The sequence below is a fragment of the Centroberyx gerrardi genome, chromosome 16, assembly GCF_048128805.1.
Source record: "Centroberyx gerrardi isolate f3 chromosome 16, fCenGer3.hap1.cur.20231027, whole genome shotgun sequence".
Lineage (NCBI taxonomy): Eukaryota > Metazoa > Chordata > Actinopteri > Beryciformes > Berycidae > Centroberyx > Centroberyx gerrardi.
Window position 1 is genome coordinate 7,943,126 of NC_136012.1, and position 23,971 is coordinate 7,967,096.

General features: G+C 41.2%; 3 non-coding genes and 1 pseudogene across 3 annotated transcripts; 1 reads left to right on the top strand and 3 right to left on the bottom strand.

Annotated features, from left to right (window-relative positions):
* Positions 1–149: 149 nt before the first annotated feature.
* LOC139913007 (uncharacterized) lies at positions 150–7,984 on the top strand (annotated as a pseudogene).
* On the bottom strand, positions 2,214–2,285 carry trnal-caa (transfer RNA leucine (anticodon CAA)). The gene has a single exon. It is a non-coding gene; the product is annotated as a tRNA-Leu (tRNA).
* trnaw-cca (transfer RNA tryptophan (anticodon CCA)) lies at positions 2,618–2,689 on the bottom strand. The gene has a single exon. It is a non-coding gene; the product is annotated as a tRNA-Trp (tRNA).
* On the bottom strand, positions 4,869–4,940 carry trnaw-cca (transfer RNA tryptophan (anticodon CCA)). The gene has a single exon. It is a non-coding gene; the product is annotated as a tRNA-Trp (tRNA).
* Positions 7,985–23,971: the final 15,987 nt, after the last annotated feature.

Sequence of the window (23,971 nt, forward strand, 5' to 3'; positions counted from 1 at the left end):
TTTTGTTGGACAGCCTCGACCACTAGAAACCTGTTTTCCATAATGTATGGCTTACTTGGATTTTGCTATTTTTTCTCTCATCTGGACGCCTTTGCTGTCTTGCTTGTCCATAACTTATTAAGGTTTAGCTTCTAGTGAGAGACTGGGACAAGGGCCTACGTCACCATGGCAACGTATAGGAGGACAACATTCTGAAGACACGTGACGGGCAGCTGTCAATCAAACATCTTTCAGCGAGAGAGAGAGAGACCCTACCTGTCCTTCAGTGAGTGTCCTGCTTAATTAAAGTATTCATGCTGTTCCTATCAGAGTCTAACATTCTCTCTTAAGCTCAGTTTGTTAAGCTGTGTAAACTGTGTTATTGTACTCCCAAAGCTGTAGTGACATATCACAATGACAGCAGCATTGTCTCTTTATCTCTCTTTGTCTCTTTTTTTTCTCTCTGTTTCTGTCTCTCTCTGTCCCAGGTCATGGAGTTCCCCCAGCATTCTCAGCAGTTGTTGTCAGCTCTGCGTTCCCAGCGCCAGAGGGGCTTCCTGTGCGACTGTACCGTCCAGGTGGGCTCATCCCGTTTCCTGGCTCACCGGGCCGTCCTGGCCTCCTGCTCGCCTTTCTTTCACATGTTCTACTCTCCGGGGGGCGCCGGCGGAAACGGTTCCAGCAGCTCCATCACGCTGGACAGCGACATCGTCACGGCCACTGCCTTCGGCTTGCTGTTGGACTTTGTGTATGAGGGCGTACTGCAGCTGGAGGCCCCTCTGCCAGTGGAGGACATATTGGCGGCAGCCAGTTTCCTGCACATGAACGAGGTGGTGCGAGTGTGCAAGAGGAGGCTGCAGAGACGAGGGCCTCCGGCTGAAGCGGACAGCACTCGTTCTGAGCGAGGAATGTGACAGAGATGGGGAGGGCAAGGGGGGGCGATGTTGTGCCCGTGGTCGCCGTGGCGGCAGATCGCTCGAATGCGGTCTCCACGGCGGCGGCGCTTTCATCAGTATCCACAGTGGCAGTGCGGAGTCAGTCGGACTCTGTGAAGTCAGAGAGGAGGGTCGGTCCCGGGTCGTCACAGGCACGAGCGCAGACCCCTCTGAGCCCCGACCTAGCCGATACCACCCAGCCAGGCATGGACGCCCCTCCTCTGCCCCTGGGGGGAGAGCTGGTGCAGGGGCTCGCCGCAGGACTGTCTGCCCCTGCCTCTGGAAGTCAAGCCTGGGGGTCAGGGAGAGGGCCCGGCGCTCTGCAGCCCCTGCAGCACCACTGAGACATACAGGTACGGGACTGTTGGACCCCTTACCTGATTTTAACCCTATTCTACTGTATATGCCATGTTGTTTCTCCTTGTACTGATGAACAATTTGGACTTTTTTCTATGACTAGTTGTTACGGAGGAGCCGCCAGATCATACCCCTCTTCTTTCTCTCATTCTCCAGCCGCAGCAGTAACCAGCAGCCCTCCTCCTCCTCTTCTTCTTCCTCCCTGGTACCAGTGAGTCAGGCCGGTTGTCGGTCAGTGGTCGCCCCGCCCCGGTCAAACTCCAGCCTGCCCCCAGCCCCCACCAGGAAGTCCCCCGACTGCCCCAGGACGACAACTCCATCAGGATACCCTCAGACAGCGACCACAGACGCACACTGGGCGCGGGGCAACAGATGCTCATGTTAATCCACGCACAATCACTGCCCTCACGCTTGGAGGCGAACCCAACGCACTCGCCGGCCCAGCGCACACACCCCCAGATCAAAATCCACAACCCTATATCGCTCCAACACCGAAGCCCGGACTTCCACCTGACTCCCCAGGCCCAAACCCTTACAAGACCCAAGTGGAGACGGGAGCGTCGCGCAGATCTGACCCTTCTGGGCAGAGTGAGGATGGAGGAGATCTACGACCTGACCGAGGTTCCCCTCACCTGAGGTACGCTCATCACCCTCATTCAGGGCCTTCAGTGAATTTGCAATTTTGCAAACATGCAAACAATTACAAAAAAATAATTTAAGCTATTAAAAACATTTCAAAAACCAAATGAACCAAATGAAAATAACCAGTAAAACACCCCAAAAAATGCATCAATAGCCAGGAAACCTCAGTGGAAAACGGATGTTGAAGTGCATGTAGTGCTCTATCCATGAAGAACTACAAAGATACATAACTCCTACTGTTAAAACCCCCAACTTTAGACATAGTGATACAGCAGGGTGCCCATGAAGAAGTACAACTCTTGACCCTGACGTGATTTGAACACGCAACCTTCTGATCTTGAGTCAGACGTGCTACCGTTGCGCCACAGAGTCTGTTTTACATAACTGACAGGTTCACTAATCTGCTGAGACAAACCATACAGCTGACAAAAATGAAGATAAACATAATATTTATCATGTATCATGAGTGTATGCATTTTGGTAACCTCAGTAGAAAGTGAATGTTCAAGTCTGGCAGAACGCCTATAGTGCTGCATCTATGAAGTTGCACATACAGTGTTATACATACGTCTGACCCTTAAGAGCCACAAAGAACACACATAACTCCTACTACTACACAGTGAGCTGCCCATGAAGAAGTCACACAGTGTTACACAGATATAAATTATAAAGTTCCACATAGAGTGAGCTGTATGTGGAAATATTGACCCTGACGTGATTTGAACACGCAACCTTCTGATCTGGAGTCAGACACGCTACCATTGCGCCACAGAGTCTGTCATATATTTAATATTGATTGATATTAAATAATTCTACTAACGTCACTTAGATACCACAGGTAATAACGTGACCTAACGTTAAAGTTTATAGGGCAACGGAAGACGTGGATGTATGTAAATTAACGGCAGAGAGTGGAGCTCAGTGTGGGAGCAATGCTCCGGTAGCGTGACACGTTTAACGGTTAAATTACCTATTCCACCAACGTCACACACCACAGGTCATAACATGACCTACCGTTAAGGTTTTCAGGACAGAAGAAGATGTGGATGTCTGTAAATTGACGGTGAAGAGTGTGGCTCTGTGTGGGATTCAATATGGCATTATCAGTGTGTGAGACTCAATGTGGCGTTTAGCCCATAGACGAGAGGCCATCTCTTAGTCAAAGACGCCCTCTAGAGGCCATCTCATGAAGCGACATCTCACTGTTACCTGACTGACTGACTGACTGACTGACTGAATGCCTGACCTGAATTTGCCTCATGATGCCCTCCGCTGCGCTGTGGGAAAAAACAAATGAACCAAATGAAAAAGACCAGTAAAACAGCATCAATGAGAAAGTCACACAAAAACAACAGTTGAGTACACACACACACACACAGGTACGCATTGTGCATACATGTATATTATGCCTATGCATGAAAAATGACTCTGTTTACATCCCTATCATTTGTTTGTCTTATGAAAAGGTTTCATATTATAGGTAGATTTCAAATTTCAAATAATCCCCGCAAATTATACTTGCACGTCAAACCACACCGGAGCTCCTCCGGGGCGACGGAGAAGGTCCGGCGTTGCACGCAGAGGGTCCCGCCGTGGCTTACATGCACCTCTCCAAAAATGTAACTACACGTAGGGCGACGCACGACCACAAGAACGGTGATTGGCTCGTTTCGTATTTCCTCCTACCTGTATCCAGTTGCTGTCCGCCGATAGTGAAGACAATGGAGCAGATAGAAGAGAGACGAGCTGAGGAGAGCTGCAAATACATTGATTTGTAGGACACTTCATCCCCTTAATCTTTGTGCTTTTGTGTAGAGTAGGTATCATTCACCCTCTTTCCCTACATCTCTCTCTCTCCCTCTCTCTCTCTCTCAGGTGGTTGGACTCTTCTCGTTCTCTCATGCAGCAGGGCGTCCAAGAGAATGACAGACTCTGGCTCTGCTTCAAGTACTTTGCCTTCTACGATATAGAACAATAAGAATGTGTGTGTGTGTGTGTCCATGTGTTTGTATATGTGTGTGTTTGCAGATGTATGCGTGTAGCACCACATCATTTTTTACTCCATGCAGTACTGATTACTGACCTTGTATTCCCTGTTCCTTCTCCTTGTCCCTCCTTCCATATTCTTCCCTCTCTCTACCTCTCCTTCTTTTTCCTCTCCCTCCCTTGCTCCCTCCCTCCCTCCTTCCCCATTCTTCCCTCTCCTTCTCTTTCCTCTCCCTCTCTCGCCCTTCTCTCCTCTTCTTTTCGCCCTTCCTCTCCTCGGTCCTCCAGTACGATGCAGTGCGTCTGACCCAGCTGTATGAGCAGGCCCGCTGGGCCGTCCTGCTGGAGGACATCGACTGCACCGAGGAGGAGATGATGCTGTTTGGAGCGCTACAGGTAGACCAGAAATAATATATATTCAGAGGGCTGGAAAACATATAATAATGTTTGTACACTATCAGTTTGTCTCAGACATTGTTACTATTTTATTTTTGTTTGAGTGGTTGAATTTAATGTGATTGCATTTTCAAAAATCTATGATCTATGATCCTGACTAACCCTAACCCAATCAACTGCCATCCAATCTAAGAATCCATATCATTCCTATAGTCTACTGCTGTACAATTAATGTGAACAGAAACCACAGAGCTAAGACTGGAACCTGTGATGTCATGTGATGTCAAATCTGGTGCTGCTCCATAGAAAATGAATTAGGAAAGATGGTAAAGGAGACTGTGAGAACAGTCTGGGTTTTATCTGAGAACAGTAGAATATTTTCTGCTTTACAATTGATAATAGTGCTATAGAATAGAGCTCACTTGGCCATAAAAACTCACTTTGAAAGAATTCCTCATGTTCACAAATATTGACTTGACTGTCACGGACCATAGCAATAACATAGAAATTAACACCTTTGTGTACATAATGCTGCATCCATGATGTTGTACATACAGTGTTACACATGCAGTTTGACCCTGACGTGATTTGAACACGCAACCTTCTGATCTGGAGTCAGACGCGCTACCGTTGCGCCACAGAGTCTGTTTTACATCACTGACAGGTTCACTAATAAGCTGAGACAAACCATACAGCTGACAAAAATGAAGATAAACTTTATAAATACATCTGTTGGGTTTAAGATACCAGTGTTATGTTGGTAGAATTGAACTGTCCAGGGATTCAGAAGTGGCTTTTGAGTTCTTGAGCTCAGAAAAAGCTCTGACTTTGATGAGCTTGACTTGTGGCACTTCACTTCACTGAGTAGAAAGCATCGACTTGGCTTTCATCATACAGTACATTCCATAATGAACACTCAGATTATGAGTACTCATGCAGTATATATTTATATATAGGAAAGTTGAATGCATCATCATAAAGAAACGAGTAGCAGGGAATTTAAGGTATTAAAAACCATTAAAAAAGGGCTCTCTATTGTCTCTTCTCTTCAAAAACCAAATGAACCAAATGAAAATATCCAGTAAGAATACATCAGTGAGAAAGACAGACATTGTTTTTCTCAAGTCTAGAGAAGTTAACCTCCTAGAAGTTCTAGGTGTCTGCAGCAGTAACATGCATAATTCTTAAATGAACACCTTGTTCGTACATGGTTAAAGTGTTTTCTCCTCTGCTCTGTCACACACAAACACATGCAGTACCACATCAGCAAGGTGTCCCAGTCGGAGCCCCAGACGCTGAGCTCCAGTGCGGCCATGGAGGACCTGGAGTCGGCCCTGCTGTCCCTGGAGGTCAAGATGGAGGGAGACAGCAGCTCTGCCTCCGAGATGCTGGTCAGATATACTGGATGTACTTTTCATGCAAATGTCAGTTGTGGAGTAGGGCTGAATGATTTTGAAAAAATATCTAATTGCGATTATTTTGTCTGATATTGCAATTGCGATATGATTTGCGATATTATAGGGAATGATAATTTTTACATCATTATTCTCATTTTCATTGAAAAACGTCTTAAAATGACTATGGTGTGATTTTTGCGGGGATCTGTACCAAACAAAGATGTTTTCTTAAGTCTGTAGAATATGATGTGTAGGCCAGGACATCTCTGCAGCACGACAATATTTAATTTAAAATGGTATTTTGACACACATTTCGCCTTTAACAAATATTGCGCCTCCTGCGATTTGAAAATTGCAGTAGGCCATATTGCAATTTCGATAAAATTTTGATTAATTGTTCAGCCCTATTGTGGAGGGTCGACTGAGAAGCAGCAGCTGATTTCCTCATAGTTCCTCATTCTGTTTTCAAATGCTTTGTCTTTCACGCAGGAAAACATGACCGCACCAGAGCTCAATGACTATCTGAAGATATTCAGGTGAGCTTCAGTTTCCGACCACACAGTCCACAATGCCTTCTTTTAGAACAAAATACAGCCACCAAGACAAACACATACACTTTCATACTATTACTTATGTAGCAGATGTTTGGCTTTGTCTCATCTTTCTAAGTCTTTTTCTATTGGCTTACAATGAAACAACATGTTTCCTGCAAAGCCTTATATTGGTGATTTTTCAATTTTCTCACTGTAAATGACAGATCAGTCCTCCGTGTGTAGAAAATGTTTCATAACAATAGTACCATGCCAAATCATAGTGAAAAAGCACAGTGAAATGCCAAAATTGCATGGGTGCACATGGGAGAAATCAACCAGCTTTGTCCTGAAAAACGGACTTTTTGGAGATATGAGTACTTAGCATCAAGATGTTTATGTGAAGCCCAGCCTGTAGCGGTGTGACTGTGTGTTTCAGGCCTAAGAGGTTGACTCTGAAGGGCTACAAGCAGTACTGGTTCAAGTTCCAGGATACCTCCATCTCCTACTTCAAGAGCAAGGAGGAGAGCATCGGAGAGCCCATTCAACAGATTAACCTCAAAGGTAGCAAATATATTACAGATGGATATATTACAGCTCAGTCACAAGTAATGAACCCACTAAGAAATACAACATATACTGTGTCATACATTATTAAATGGAGCCGCTAGTGGTTCAGATTACAGCTCTCATTCCCTGTATCTACAGCGTAGCTAGAAAGTTTGCATGGCAGCAAAATGAACCTAACTGGCCCAGTTTCCCTCTTCTTCCCTCACAGTATTAGTGTTTTTAGTATTACGTCTCATAACCAGGGATGCAGTGGAGGGTAAACCCACTTAACTGAGTTAACTTGACCCGCCTTTTTAGTCTGACATTAATGTTTTTGTATGCATCATACCAAGTATTATCAAACTGACATAAGTTATATGAAGATAGGGTCATAAAGAATAAATAAATGAATTTCTGAAACTAGAACTGATTTTTATATATAATAGTGTCTGTTTGCCTTATGATGACTTACCACATAATTTACCACTCCATCACTGCTCATAACGTACCATATGCTATATTCACTGCTGCCTAATTACACTGTAATGAAATGAGGGAGCTGTAATTTATAAGGTTACCATGAAACCTCATAACACAAACACACACGCTTTCATTCTCACTGTCTCACTTAACTATATAAATAGCTAAGTGAGCTGATAACCAACCAAACAGTTTTCCATATCTGGTATAAAGCCTGACAGTCAGCAGAAGAGCTGAACTGGCAGCACTTTTCCTTCAGTCTTAAATTAATGAAGCCATGTGACCTGACTGGTGATCCTAGACCGGTACTATGAACAACTACAGGGCTCTCATGTAAAAAAAAAAGATTCTGTGACATTGTAGGTTCAAATGTGACTCAGTACCTTTGTCACATGCCCTTATCGCTCTCCCATCTTTGCTACCACACTCCTCTGTAGTCCGTCTCATAACTGCCAGTGAAATAATTCTTTATCAAATCAAAGCACTGTTCCATTTGTCCTGTACTCAGGATGTGAGGTGGCTCCAGACGTCAAACATAGAGTAATGATACTCAGACTATCTATGTACATATATGATTTTACAATTGATTTTTTTAATGTTGGTGTAACTGATTCATGAACGGCCACACGCCCGATGTCCACAGCTATGTCCACTATTTGGACTGCATGGACTGTATTTATAGGCTACAAAGATTAAGATGAAGATGAACAGTCTGCAGAAACAGTGGTGGTGATTTGCGGCCACCTAGTGGTTGATTCAGATTTATTAGAAGCAGGCCAGTGAACAACTGTTTTGCTGTGGAGGACAGAATCGGCCATAATTAGAAATGAATGAATAAATATATAAATCTATGAATATATTCAATAATAATAAAAATAATATATAGAGAAATCAGTCAGTGAAAAAATTTCAAAATCAAGAGTAAATCAATGCAGAATCAAGAAAATATAATCAGTCAATGCATTATTAATTTATTTCCCAGCTGATTTATTTCAGTATATATTTATTTATGTATTAACTGCTTCATAATATGCTAGTAAGGAGTTTCCGTTTCAGTTCAGCACCAAGCGACTGAACAGTGAGCAGGATCACGCGCTCTCTCTCTCCAAAGGGCCGAGTCTACTTTGAGACTGAATCCGCTGTTCCCGTTCCCCTTTCCCCTGAAGCAGCCTAGGTTGTAAAAGTCATAGGCAGTAAACAACCAAGAGTGTGTTAAACACCAGCCACAAGTGTTAAAGTGACACAGCCTCATTATCATATGGGAGAAATACAGAAACAAACATGGAAAGTGGGGAAAAAAAACGACTATATATATAGACCATTTTTCTTATTAATGTATTGTCTTACTGATTTATTTATTCATTTATGCTCACTGTTATTTATTTATAGACTTCTTTCTGAATTATATGCATTTTCATGTCTAAATGGCTTACTTCTCATTATTTATAAGTTTGTTTTTTTTTGCTCTCAGTGGCTTTGGTTTGAGGTTTGAAAAGCAGTTGCAGCATATATATGTAGTAGTAGTAGTAATAATAACAATGATAATAATAATGATAATAATATTTATTTATTTAGCACTTCACAAACAAGGAAAATAAAAATGATCAAATTGCATAGAATAGTACAATGGAAAGATCAATTGCAGTTTTCACCAAATCTGTCATAATTTATAGTTAGTTATAGTTTTAAAAAAGAGTAAATAGAAAATGAATAAAAGAGAGCCAAGGCAAAAAATGCAATGCTAAGTTTTTCAAAAGATGCTAAAAAAACCCAAATGGGTTTTCATTTGTGTTCAAATACAGCAGAGTGTAAACCTGTCTGTTTTTCCCACGGCGCGGCGAGGGCATCACAAGCCAAATTCAGGTCAGGCGGTCAGTCAGGTAACGCTTAGTGAGATGTTGCTGCATGAGATGGCCTGTAGAGGGCGTCTTTGACTAAGAGATGGCCTCGCCTATGGGCTAAATGCCACATTCAGTCTCATACACTGATAATGCCATATGTGATGAAAAGAGAAGAGAAAATCCAAGGCACACTCCTGAAGTTAAAAAGCCTTGGCTATTTCATGTTAAAACGCACCAACGCGTTGCGGCCCCACCAGGCCTTCTTCAGGGTGCAGAGAACCCTGATCAACACTGATGATGCCATATTGGATCTCACACAGAGCCAAGGTTGACAGAGGAAACAAATCTAGGCTATATCAGAGGGTCATTGGGCTGGAACACACCGGTACGCCGTTCTGGGAGTGAATTTGACGACATAACGTGTGTAACTAGCATTATTATCACCATCCACCAGGAACAAAACAAAATTTTCCAAAACGTAAACTAGTAAAACTTTGCTGAAGACAAATCTTATTCCTCAAGCTTTCAGTCCTATAGCGATACAGAAGAAACAAACAAAAAATCAAACTGTCCTGAAACTAAAACTACAATTTTCTTTAAGAAGAGCTATTGTAGCGGTTAGGATTCCTGTGAAAAATACAGTTGTGAGGTACAAATACGCTAGCATGTTTATAATTATTGTGATTTTATTCTTGTGAAGTAATGAATAATACTTCATCAAGTGAAATGGCACAAATTGAAAATGAAAACCATCATTTGAGGTTGCAGCTGTCCTCCTTCTCCTCCTTCCTTTCTTCCTTGTGGAAGATCTTTCCATCAGGCTGCTTCACCCATCTCAGCTTGACGTCTCCACTCAGGCCCTGGTCCTTCAGTCTCTGATTCAACTGAGAAACAGAAACATTGTTTATTATTGCCTTGTTGTTTGTAATGCACTTTTGAATTCTGTCTCAAAAAGACTTTACTATTATAAAACCATTATTATAATTGTAATAATAAATGGAAGAAGAAGAAGAAGAAGAATCAGAGTAATAAACTTTGGGTTTATTATTATTTATTCAGTTTATTACTTTTTGTGGTCTAATTCAGCATAACCTGCTGTATATGATGGGAGGAGTCACTTTATAGCAGCTGCCTTTCCTCTGACATTCAAGCCGGTTAGGTCAGATTAGTTGGGTTGGTAAATGTCTTGCTTTCCTGTCTTAACTTTACCATCCTTCCTTATTTCTCATGTTTCACTCATGGTGACACTGTAGCATGCTGTCTGTTTAGGCCATTATCTTTCATTAAAAGCCAATGTACTTGACAACCAAAGGAATTGCTACTGTACATCCAAAATAGTGATAGTCCAATTTTTTGTTCTAGTTGCTATTTGTTTACTGCTATGTCCAGCCAGCCATCTAAAGATTAATAGTTAATCCACATTGTTGTACAAGGCAAGATGAAAATTAAGTTTTTTGTTCTGTCACTATGACGCTGTCTAACCATCTAAGTGGCTTTGACAAACTTGTCTTGCAGGTTCATTGGAAGGTTTTTAGTTGGAAGTTTAATGTATTATTTTAGTGTACAGTAATAGCTGGCTGATAACCAGCTAGTATAGCCATTTGGGTGTATTGAAATCAAGGAAATTGGAAAATTGGAATTGATTGGATGCTTCTGTAATATCCACAACCCAAACTGTGGGTTAGATTCTAACTGAAGCCTGTCTGCATGCATTAGGTCTTTCTGCAGTGAAAAAACTGAGTTAATTGCAATCTAAAGGAAGGTAGAATGATGCAGTTAGGATGTTTCTGTAATGTGACAAGGAACATTCTTCCATACAAGGGTCAACAGTGTAGAGAAAAGTGTGCGCTTCTGACTCTGACGGACCAATGAAGTAGCCAAACAACTGTATGAAGAAAACTGACACCAACAAAGATTACACCGGAACTTCAAAAACGAGCAAAAAAAAAATCAGCACTCTCCTCATAAAGGTTTTAAGCCAGGAATAAAAGGAAAATGCATTCTCTAACTTTTTCCTAGCTCTTGCTTTGTCCTAGTGTTTGTGACGATATACAAATGTTCACTTACTCAACTGTTTGCACTCAAGCTACACTTGATAAGTGCTATTGCTAAAAGCCTAAAATGTAAGAATGCAAATAATCTTTCTGCATCATGCTCATACACCATTACCTGCTGCAGGATGGCTTCCTTCAGGTCCTCCAGGTCCACTGAGGAGTCTGTTTTAGTCAGCTTCACCCTCACCACCTGCTTTGTAGATCGCAACTCATCACTGTAACAGGCAAAGTAAGATTTCTGACCACAAGGCAAATTCTCCCATATGCCAAAAGTTGAAGTCACACAAGATTTTGCGACATTGGGAATTGGTTGATTGTTTTCAGTATCCCAATTAATGAATGTAATAGGGCTCCCATCTGACCACTTCCACAAGTCTCTGAACAGGCCGATCCACACATAGTTTCCTTCGGGTATCATCGCCTTTATCTCGTCGTTTTCAGTTTGGTTCCTCACACTGGCCAGGTCTGTGTAGTGCTCCCTGCAGTAGCTCTGAGCCTCGGTCCAGGTCTTGGCTTCATTCACCAAGATGAATCTGGAAGAGTCCTGGGCTTCGATGGACCCTGAAAATATTTTTTAGCAGAAGTCATGATGCATGGTAGTCTCAGCAATGATGTTGCACTCAACAATGACCATGAAGGAATTTCTGCACAATGCTAATTTTGAAAGCATTTTGCTGGTTTACAGGCTATCCAGTAACTCAGTCAAAGCAGTAGTAGCTAGCCAGCACTATGTAGCCTCTACGCTGAAAGAGGTGATGATGCAGATTGAAGGCCAAAGGAGAAAATCACTTTCATAAAAAGTTGGTTTTGTGAGAGAGCTGATGAAATCTGTTGTAAATATGAAGACAATGCGTGGCTTGAGGGAAATTCAAATCTTTCTGAAATTTTCTGCATTCTTTATAAAGGTTAACATCTCAGACAGCATGCAACAGGTAGCTGTTTTTTCAATAAATCTTTTTCCAGGAAGCCATTGCCCTGAACTCACCCAGTACTAATGAAAACCCCATTCCACCAGTTACATAAAGATTTGCCATCATTATCTCTCCCACAGTGCAAAGCAATTATCGGGCCTTTAAAGTCTTTTACAGTCACTCTATAGGTGATATGTTGTTATTGGCTACGTTCATCAACTGGAGATGGTAGAAACCTTTGTTTACCTAAATTAATGTATGATGATGATGATGATGATGATGAAATTTTGGGGATTGCTTAATTACCCAGAGTCCCACAGTTAAAAACCTTGGCGTTACGTTCGACTCAGCTCTCTCATTCGATGCTCACATTAAGGAAATCACTAAGATAGCATTTTTCCATCTTCGCAATATCTTGAAAATTCACTCCCTGCTAAACACGGCGGATGCTGAAACCTTAATACACGCTTTTGTTTCATCAAGACTCGATTATTGTAATGTCTTACTCTCTGGCCTACCTAACTGCAGTATTAAAAAACTACAACTTGTGCAAAATGCTGCTGCCAGAATACTAACCAGAACTAGAAAATTTGACCACATTACTCCAATCCTAACCTCCCTTCACTGGCTCCCAATTCAAGCCAGATCTGACTTTAAAGTGCTTCTGTTAGCTTATAAATCGTTACATGGGCTTGCACCATCATATCTATCCGACCTCATCATCCCTTATATTCCACCGCGTGCCCTCCGATTGCAGGACGCTGGCTACCTTATTGTCCCTAGAATCAAGAAAAAATCAGCAGGCAGTAGAGCATTCTCCTACCGAGCTCCCTATCTCTGGAACCAGCTACCTCTTACAGTCAGGGAAGCTAATTCTGTCGAAATCTTCAAATCTAGACTCAAAACCTATCTTTTCTCGCAATCATACGACCTACCTTAGCACCTGGGCTTGACACAGTCTTTTCTCTTACCCTAGCCTAGACAGTATTTATATAGAAATTTGCCGTTGGGAACATAAGCATAGGGCTGCCCTGTGGCTACACTGTGTCTAATCACTTTCTATCTGCTGTCTGTATGAGCTAGACCTAGCTAGACACATTCTCTGTAAAGTCCTCTGAGACATGCTTGTGATAAAGGGCTATATAAATAAACTTGACTTGACAAGATCAGTATGATTATTATTATTGTTATTATTATTATTAGTAGTAGTAGTAGTAGTAGCAGTATTCTTACTTTTATTAATATTATTAGGGGTCCTAGCACTACATGCAAGGGATGGAAGGAATCTAGCCAGGTCAGGTGCACATAGTGTAGTGGATTTCCTCTATTGGATTTTCTGCCATTCTGCGTTTTACGAAAAACTGTTTTTTGGCTTCTTCTTTTTCAATTCTGGACATTTTGTCTCCACTGTACACCACAGTATCAGGCCAAACTGCACAAAGATTCCATAACTCACCAACTGTGTGTCCAATCTTCAAACTTGACATTTAAGCGATTTCAGACCCCATAACCAATCCTGAAACTAATGTGTGCTATGTGGAGATTTCCTTGAGACATAATGATATTAACCAATAAAAGTCGACAAGTACGAATCAAAATCCAAAATTTGGTCAAAATTACTTTGGGTGGGCGTGCTATGACATTTTAGCTTATAACTTGGCTTGTGAGTAAAGTTTCCTACAAAACGTACTGAGCTCGTCAGTAATCCTATTTGGAACATTCCTGTCAAGTTTCAACCCAATCGGTAAAAGTAAATGATAATAAGCAAATCTCTCATAGACTTCCATTGTATTTATTACTCAGCCACTGAAAACTCCATTCAGCTTTCTAAATACTGATCAACTGCATAATATTTCAAAATGAAAGCTTTCATAGTTTGAGTTATATAAAACAATGTGAATGAGTCTCATTCACTTCCATTGTATTTATTACTCAAGCCTTGTTTATGATCTCCATTGTCCTTTTAAATACTAAATGTGGCATGCTTATCAACTGTGTTCACATTCATAATGACCGCATTTACACTTATAAGTTATAAAATACATGTATGTCAATGAGCCATATCCACTTCCATTGTATACTTGGGCATTGTTCACAGGAGAATCTTCATTCAAGTTTATAAGTGCTAAGTATGGGATAAGTGTATTTCTTCTTCTAAAAGTTATCTTCAGTCGTATTGGCATATTGGACCATTGGACCCCTACAATCGCCGCTTGCGGTTATATTTATTAGTATTATTATTGTTATTATTATTATTATTAATATTGCTCATACTCATTTTGTTGTTTTCTTCTTACCATTGTAGCAGATGTATGGCATTCTTCTGCTGTAAGTAGCATCCCCCCATGTCCCAGCCCTGTTCATAAATGCACAGTTCTCAGTGTGGAAGTTATTGGGTTCACTATTGGCCCACATCCTGAACTCAGCCTCTCCTTCACCATAGTAACCCTCATTTTCCAGAGACCACCTCCAACTGTTAATGTCATCATACATTCCTATCCACACTTGAATATATGTGCCTATGATGTCATTCAGCTTAATCACATCTTCCTCGTTGAGTACGGTGGCCAGGTCAGTGTACTTCTCCCTGCAGTAGCTCTGGGCTTCAGTCCAGGTCTTTTGTTCTTCAACAAGGTGGTACTGACGAGGAAAACATGAGGGGAGGGTGCACAGCCCTGTGACGACAATCAAAGCATGCAGTTTAATGCATTTCAGTCAGCCAACTCACATAAACAGATTAAAAGGATGAATGCAATATAGGCTAGATACAGAGTTCAGTATGGCATCTGCGAGCATGCACCTAAGCTAGCCAAATGAGTGCAGGGAGTGACGATAGGGAACTTCCCCCCCAAAGTCGCGTCAGATACAGAGCCAGACACCAGCTATTCTAATTTCCGGTGGAGCACCCACCATGTGGCCTCACCGATGTCCCAAATGCAAGCTATGCATATCAGCATCAAGCAAGATCATTCTAACATTATGTAGAACCTTCTATGTGTGGGCCAGGCATCAGCCGCTGTGTGCCCATTCCCCTACTAGGCACCTCCGACCATCGAGGGAAATATACTATTTAGTGAAATCTACTATGTGTGGCCATCCCTCTAATGAGCAGCTCCCAGAGGGATAGAATCTGCGTACCCAGCAATCCACCTGATATGCAGCTGCAGACCCAAGGGCGTAACTTTGGTTTGAGAAGTGGGGGGGACAAAATAAAACGGGGAGTCTGGGGGTACTCCCCCAGAAAAAAAATTGCAATTTGAACCCCATTTCCTGCATTTCTACATACATTTAGGGACCAATACAAAATCCGGGAAATAATTAAGTTGGTGATCATGCTAAATTCTGCCAGAATAGTACTAAATATGCATAAGAAAAACTGTCTTACTTTCTGTATTGTTTAGCCTACAACTTTACTGAACTTCACATGTTGAGTTATTCAATTATGGATATATATATATTTTGAAGAATAGGACTGACAGATCTATGGTACATTATTGTGGCACTATCGATAGATAATGTGTCATTTGCAACTTCAATCACAACAAACATATACAAAATGTATCAAAGAATATGAAACTTTTTTTTTTTTTAGAAGTTTTTTAGAAGTCACACACTGTCAATACTATAAGAGCACTGCCAATGAATGTGTTAGCTTTTTTATGTAAGTCTAGTGTGTAGTTATCTTTATTTTGAGTATTGGTTATACCTGAGATTAGATAGGCTTTGGTTCTACCTTTTCAGTGTCACTCAAAATACATGTCTTTTGCCTCATTCAGTGAGCAATTTTTCAAGTGCGCATGCGTGGAACACGTCCGTGTCCACAACAGTGTTGCCAACTCTTTTCCAAGGAAAGTAGCTATTGGCTGCTCAGAAAGTCGCTAGAAGTCGCCAGATGATGTCATACGATAATTTGCATATCAATATATAATGCTGCACTTGTTATGCACGCCGCGGCGTAGCCCATTTTAATGTAAGTGCTGACTCCGCCCACCCGGGCCAGTTTCGGCGTACGCCGGTAGCAATTACAAGTGGACCCTATCCTACAGTCCCTGCTCTCAGCGGAGGGAGGGAGCTACGCTGTGTGTGGGAAGCGCTGTGACCATCAGACCTCTCTGGATTAGACAAGCAAGTAGAGCAAACCGACCGGCATCAGCCATATCAATTTATTGCCAAATGCTTTGGGATTCAACACTTTAACATTGCTTCCCATGGTCAGAAAAAGTCGCCAGATTTGTTGCTAGTCGCTTTTGAGAAATAAAGTCGCCAGGGGGGTCTGAAAAGTCACTAAGTCTAGCGACAAAGTCGCCAAGCTGGCAACACTGGTCCACAGACGCCAAAATGTACTATAGAACCGCGTAGGCAGGCTGCCCGTGTCCGCGGCAATTTTTTTTGGAGTATGTCAGGGCCTTACAATCAGCAGCTCAATTCACATTCTCAGCCAGAATCTGACGGCTGGCCAAACAGTAGCGCATTAAGCACGATTTTTGCGGTTAAAAAAGTGGGGGGGACACAAACGGGATTTTGATAAGAAATTACGCCCCAGTGCAGACCAAATGTAAGCTGCAGAAGACCAACAGCCCATTTCAGTTAGGACAACTCACATATTGATATTAATAAAATTTTATAAATGGTTATGACATGCGATAGTATATAGCTCGCTGTTGCACATGCAGTAGAGTTAAGTCGGGGAGTACATAACCTCCTAAAGCATCAGACCTAAGCCACCAAAAGGTGCGTGCTGCAATTATGTGCGGTTTCCTCGGCATGGACAGTAAGCAACTGTGATCAATATGGAACAGTGGAACCTGCCTATGTTATGGGAGCCTAGGCCAGCTTGGCCGAATGGCTTACCTACCTAGTGGCCTATCTATGTGAGCCTCCCCCTTAAAAGCTTACGCTGCCCCTCTCCTGAGGTGTGTAAGGTCAGCAGCTGCAGAGTGCTCTTAAATGAACATATGGCAAGATATGCACTTACAGTATCTTAAATTGAGGGAAGAACTCTGTCACTCAATGTACTCCGGCCTGAAAAGTGTGTACGCCACTCTTCACGCAGATTTTCGGATTTATAAAAACAAACTTGGCCTGACAATGTGCGCAACGCTACGGAAACTTCGACCGATGCAATTAATTGTGACAAATTCAAGGTGTCAAGTAATTGGACTGGATGTCACAAGGTAATAAATAATGATACGCTATGGTTTCATGGTGCACGCGGCGCCTTGGAGATGCCAGTGCTGGGCACACAGCCATCCTCTTCAGCCAGCTCTTCACTGCCGGACGCACCCACTGTCTGATACCCCGAGTCAGAAAATGAGAATAAAGTACTTGTCTAGTCTGTTCTTAAAGGAATAGTTCACCCAAAAATGAAAATTCAGTCATTATCTACTCACCCTGGCCCTGAGTGCGGAACGGCATAGAAGCCTTCTTCAAAAAAATTGAAGTTGCTGGGGGACCTGACTTCACGGTTCAAAAAATAACAGAAAATAACCATAAAATGCTGCCGGATGCTGTTATGGCAGGATCCAGCACAAATTAAGCACTGGGCACAATGCCACAAAATAGGGTTTTCCCCGTTATTGAGGTGAAGAGGAGAGAGCTCCAGTGTCTCCTCGCCCCGCCGACACTGTTGCTGCAGGCAGCAGAGTGTCTTTCTGTTTCTGCTGTCAGACAACTGAGCAACTATAAAAAAAAAAAAAGTGATTTGATCGAGGGTCACAAAATGCTAATTAACAGTACAGAAATTATCATTAGCCTTGGTTAGCCAGTTAGCATTTTGTGACCCTCAATCATAGTTACTTGCGCAGTCGTCTGACAACAGACAGAGAGATCACAGACAGAGTTATAGGCGACAGAAAGTTGGCTTTTTAACATTGCTGGCAATGGTGAGAACCGAGCTACACCCTGCGGAAGTACGGCAGCCATGTTTGTGAAAAGGGCCTATAATGTAGCAGCAGTGATTGGCAGCCTGAGCAGTGTAGCATGGCAATGCAAGAGAGTGAATAAGTGCATTCAGAGCTTAAATAGACTGCCTTATTGCAAAGGGAGCGCTTGATATGAGTTGCAATCAGTAGTGTATGTATCACGTTGTCTTGCAGCACGACTCGGGTTGTCTGCCTGAACTAGCTTTGCAGGCTTCATTACATTTAGTGACCTCAGTTTGTACAATGACTGAAAGGCATTAATGTGTGAATGCTGACCAACTGCACCTACTTGTTAAATGTGATATTTAGCCTACTGCTTAAAGTGATTTCAGACCTTATAACCAATCCTAAAGCTAATGTGTGCTATGTGGAGATTTCCTTGAGATGTAATGATATAAACAAATAGCCACACATGTGGGCCAGCTGTGTTGCTGTTTTCACCTCTTGTCTAAAGCTTGTTGTCAAAACCCGGCCCGACCAGTAGCTTTTCATTTTTTTAAAACTAGCTTGTCTCCTCCTTCGCTGCGGTGAAGCCTAACACCTAATGGTGAGTAGGGTAAGTAGGGTACTGCACTGCTCATCTGCTATTGGCTGGTCTTTGTGCCAGGTGATGTCACCACCTGTTGTACTCTATGGAAGGTGACATCACCTGGCACAATCACCAGCCAATAGCAGATGGCCAATGCAGTACCTTTCACCATTAGGTGTCAGGCTTTACCACAGATTTGGGTTTGGGGTTTAGTTACTCTTTAAAAGCAGCGCTCTCCCCCTCCCATCCCTGAAAAAAATTCTCGTAATGGCGGAATCGATGAATCAAGCAAGTAAACTTGTTAAACTAGTAAACTTGCTACCTGCCTCTTCACTTATCATTGTGGGACATGTAACCTTCAGCGGGAGAAAAATCTGGCAAAGCAAGACTGGTAACCGGTGACACTTCTCCATAGGTACGTTTATTTTAGCCATTAGCCTTTATGCACGGTCCTTCGCTAGGTTTGTCTTTTGGGGCCTCCGTAGTCCAGCAGCTTTACTGTGGTTTATTTACAAATGTGTTGCGGTTTCTGTTTGGAAAATCACTTAGTGCAAATATGACATAGGCAAGAGATACAAGTACAAAGGATGGATAAGGCATGATTTGCTTTACACTCATGTATCTCAAACACATTAAAAATCATACATAGGCTACAAGAATTGAGCACATGCCCCATCTGCTTGTTTTCTGTGGGCAAATCGGATTTATGTTCTTGATTTGTACAATGACTCCTCTGGGAAGTAAATTCAGTGTGAGACATTTGATCAGAATTCCTTAGAAAAAATATGACCATCAAATGACACTAACCTGATAAGACCATGATAACAAACGCCTTCGCTTCCATGATGTACGATACCACAGCTCACTTGCACCTTGCTGTCATCAGAATAAGATGATTACTGTGAGAGGAGAGCTGCTCAATTATTTTAATTTTTAAGCTGCTGTAGGTAAGACTGAGTTTACCCAAGCATGTTTGGGTAAGTTTGGGTAGACTGATATTCATCATTATTCAGTCTGAGATTTCCTCCATGTTAGCCGTTTTCTGTGTGGGGAGGGGTTGATTTTCCCCGGACCAATCACTAGTGACTGACATATCCGGCCGCTCTGACGTTATTTTCAGTTACACAATACAATATGAGATAAGACAATATAAGACAATATGTTGGTTAAGGAATGATTTTAAAAAAATTCCAATGAAACGGCAATGAAAAACCGTTGCACAAACAGTTCAAACTTTAGTCCCGCCCATAAAGGTGCTGATTGGCACGGTCATTTTTCCGATACAGAAATCGCCGTTGAATAGAGCAACACCAGTCTCTCTGAATCACTCGACCAAATTTGAAGAGTGGGCGGGCGCGATTCAGGAGTCTGGAACCAGGCTAAAGTTTGGGAGGAAAGAGATCAAATCTCTGGAAATTCTAACCAGCACAAGGATTGACACGCTTCCCACTCCTCCCAGTGAGTGACAAGAGGAGTGATTGACCAACCCGTTCTCATTCCCAACTCGTCCTATATTGATTCTTTGTCAAATCCCTTGGCGCCACTATAACGACGCAAAAGACTAGACTTTGTAACGCTTCCATGTTCTGTGGTCTAGGAGAGAAAGCTGTAGGTGTCCAATACTGCCGCGAGAGGTTTTACCATGGAGTCTATGGAACACCCGGTGTGTTCTATACAGACGCAAAAGGGTATCTTTTGCGTCGTTACAGTGACGCCAAGGGATTTGACAAAGCGTCAATATAGGACGAGCCTCAGACTTCTCCTCATTGGTCGGATTGGTTTCCACACATTTTACTTTGAAATGAGAATAGCAGTGGGATGGGGCTGTTTGTGAGTTGTAACATATTATCCTGCTCATTTGACCACCAAACATGCTGATTTATTTTTATTCCTTACATATAAATGTTAGTCCATAAAAGTTACCAACTGCAACTTTAGATATTTTTTTTTAATATTTGAAGAATCTATAATTAAAAACACACTTGTTTAAAACCGTGTAAGAAAATGTGTTAAAAAATCTAAATGTCACTTTTTTGATCAATGCACAAAAAGACATACTATCAACAGCTGACCATACATTTCACTCTACAAATACACATTCAGTATGCAGTCACTATGTGTATGAATATAAACTATATGTATATTTGTGGACCGATATGTATAGCATAGTCAATTTTCTTTGAAATCCATCTCGTCTCAAGCACCTCAGTGTAACACAGTGTTTGTTATTTTGTGTGAAAGAGCTGACAAATATATTTTCATAGATTTGCATTCACAACATCAGAATAATTATTATATGTTATCATGACATTTGCCTCACCACCATGATCATTAGCTGATTGAAATACATTTCAAATGCTCTTTATCTAATAGCTGACAGAAATATCCTTTCAAAGAAATGATGGCTTACCTTTCTTGTGTAAAAGGGAGAAATGTTGTCTGTCACTCAGTCTTTCTGTCACTCCTCACTTCCAGTCTGACAACATTGACTTGGCAGTATGGATGAAGTGTCAGTGTAATGTAAGTGTAGTGAGCACAGGTCCGATCAGTGCAGTCCTCTAACATTCAAGACAGGTGTCTTTGAAGCTGCACATCCTACTTTAATAGCACATGGAGAGGTTCCATCAGATCCTGTGTATTGGAAAACATCTCCTACCCCTCTGTCTCCTCTTTCTTCCTTACGTACGTGACAGTCTGATCATTTGAAAATTAAATTAATCAGTTACAGCATGTTTGTTTAGCTAAAACAATACTGCTTATGAGAATATTTGAATATCATAAATGTGCTCATGAAAGCACAAATGGAACTACAGTATTTAAATGACGTGACACAGACAGTAAATGCTGGTGACTCGAAATATTTTATGTAAATCTGTTGTGGAAGTGTATTTCTCTTTCTGGACTGCCAGGCCGGCCAGAAAGGAGACAGTAACATCACTGTTGATTTTATCATTGTTTTATATTCACTGTTGCTATTACTGAAAAGCTATATGTAATTGTAAAAGTGCTATAAACCTAAGACATTTACCAATATATATATACAGCGCTGGGTAGTAATAAAATACTTGTAATGGTGTTACATATTCTACATGTATAAATAAATAAATAATAAATAACTTCCTTTAAGTCAATGCACATTGCAATTTCCCACACGAGTTTCCTCAGTATTGTTGCTAGGATCCAATAGATTTGATTTTAGACCTTGTGGCTCACTTTGTCACCTAGTGGTGGGAGCATTGTCCATGAACATTGCCAGAAAAATAAATAATAAATATAGCCGCAAGCGGCAATTCGATAATAATTAATAAATTTACTACTTACAGCAATACACACATTCACAGTTGTCTGTATATGTGTGTATATATATGTGTGTGTAGCTGTGAGTCCATCTGTCTGTGTTTGACTTTCCAACATGTTTTCATGAGCATGGACTGTATTTATAAGCTACAAAGATTAAAGGATAAGGCTGGTGTTTTTTAATGCATTGCTTACTGTCAACAAATCCTATGAAAATAACAAAATCAACAATGCATTTGCTCTACTCCCGTTACTTTCTGACTTCCCACGTACCGTTTTTAGCCGTCAACCCGGAAGTCATTGGCTCCAATTGTAAGCTAAAAACCTTGAAATACAGCTCACAAAGACATAGTTTCAATTTTAAAAATCGCTAACTGTTACCACGAAAAGTCAGGCTGTTGTAGTTATTACCAAATCAAATTCAAATGGGAACAAATTCTTCATTACGCCGGGGACTATTTTCGGTGCTACGGAAGTACTTTCCTGAGATCGCAAAGTGTTTACAGCCGGCTTATTAAGTTGTTTGAGGAAAAAGTCGGCCGGCCCGGTGCATCGTGGTGATGAAATATGCTGCCCAGAGCAACGGCATGGCTCTGTGACGTGTTTTTAATCGTTTTTTTAATACAATGTTTTATGGTTCTATGGCTGCTGGGATATGGCTTCATTGGGCACCGGCTACATGGACGAGACTTGTTGGCAAAACAAAATCATTGCTAATTTTGTTATTTTCATAGGATTTGTTGACGGTAAGCAACGCATTAAAAAACACCAGCCTTATCCTGTAAGATGAAGATGAACAGTCTGCAGAAACAGTGGTGGTGATTTGCGGCCACCTAGTGGTTGATTCAGATTTATTAGAAGCAGGCCAGTGAACAACTGTTTTGCTGTGGAGGACAGAATCGGCCATAATTAGAAATGAATGAATAAATATTTAAATCTATGAATATATTCAATAATAAAAATAATTATATACAGAGAAAGCAGTCAATGAAAAAAATTCAAACAAAATTAAAGAAACGAGTAAATCAATGCAGAATCAAGAAAATATAATCAGTAAATGCATTATTAATTTATTTCCCAGCTGATTTATTTCAGTATATATTTATTTATGTATTTATTTATTTTATTTTATTTTTATTCTCGTTGTCTTGTGTGTTTTTTTTATTGGATCTGCCTACAGACTAGACTACATGGAAAAGCAGATAATCAGGGAAAGCATCATTGTCCTCAGACAAATCTCCTAATTCTGTGGATATCGTAACCAACATTAATCATCACAATAGTTGTAATTCTTCGTGCTGCGGGCAGGAACGGCTGGTCCGGGAATCAGCTGCAGGATGTTGAATCCTTGTGAAAAGTTTCAGCAGCACGGCCGGGGACAGATAAACACGTGTGTGTAGATGGACACATATGTGCACGGGTCAACTGTGAGGTAGCATGCTAGCTTGGTGGTATTGTACCTATAGTTGACGCTATAGCAATATTCTAACTTTAAATATATATTCAAATATTCTAACTTCTTTTTTCTTTCAATGGTCTTTTTATTAAACAATCAGTTATAAATGGAACAACAAGAGTCCACAGGGAATGCATTTTCTGTCTTATATCAACCCGACACAACAAACCCATATACATACACCCACCCAAACATACACACAGAGCTGACCATAAGAAAGTGCTTTTAAGATTGGAACTGTATAAAAAAAAAAGACATAAGAAATATTTTAAAGGATACACATAAAGGAACACAATTTAAACATAATGATAATGTTAGCAAAGGTTGATACATGAATAAGTATTAATAATAAATATACTAGCAACAAATACTGTACACTTCAGAGAATACATTAAAAAATAAAGGTAATAACAATAATAAAATAGATAATTTTAGTGGTGGGATTATCCAACAATGCTAGAAAGGGGTTCCACACCTTGTAGAATTTTTTCTCTGAACCTCTAATGGTGTAACGAATTTTCTCAAGGTTCATACAGGACATAATATCTTTGAGCCAGTGAGAATGAGAGGGTGGTGCAGCTTTGTTCTGGGCAAATCCAATTCAGGAGGGGCAATACCAAAAATGGCTGTTAAGGGGTTTGGGTCAATGTGGTGGTGAAGGGATTCAGAAATGGTTTTAAAAACTGAATTCCAAAACTCCACTAAGGAAGG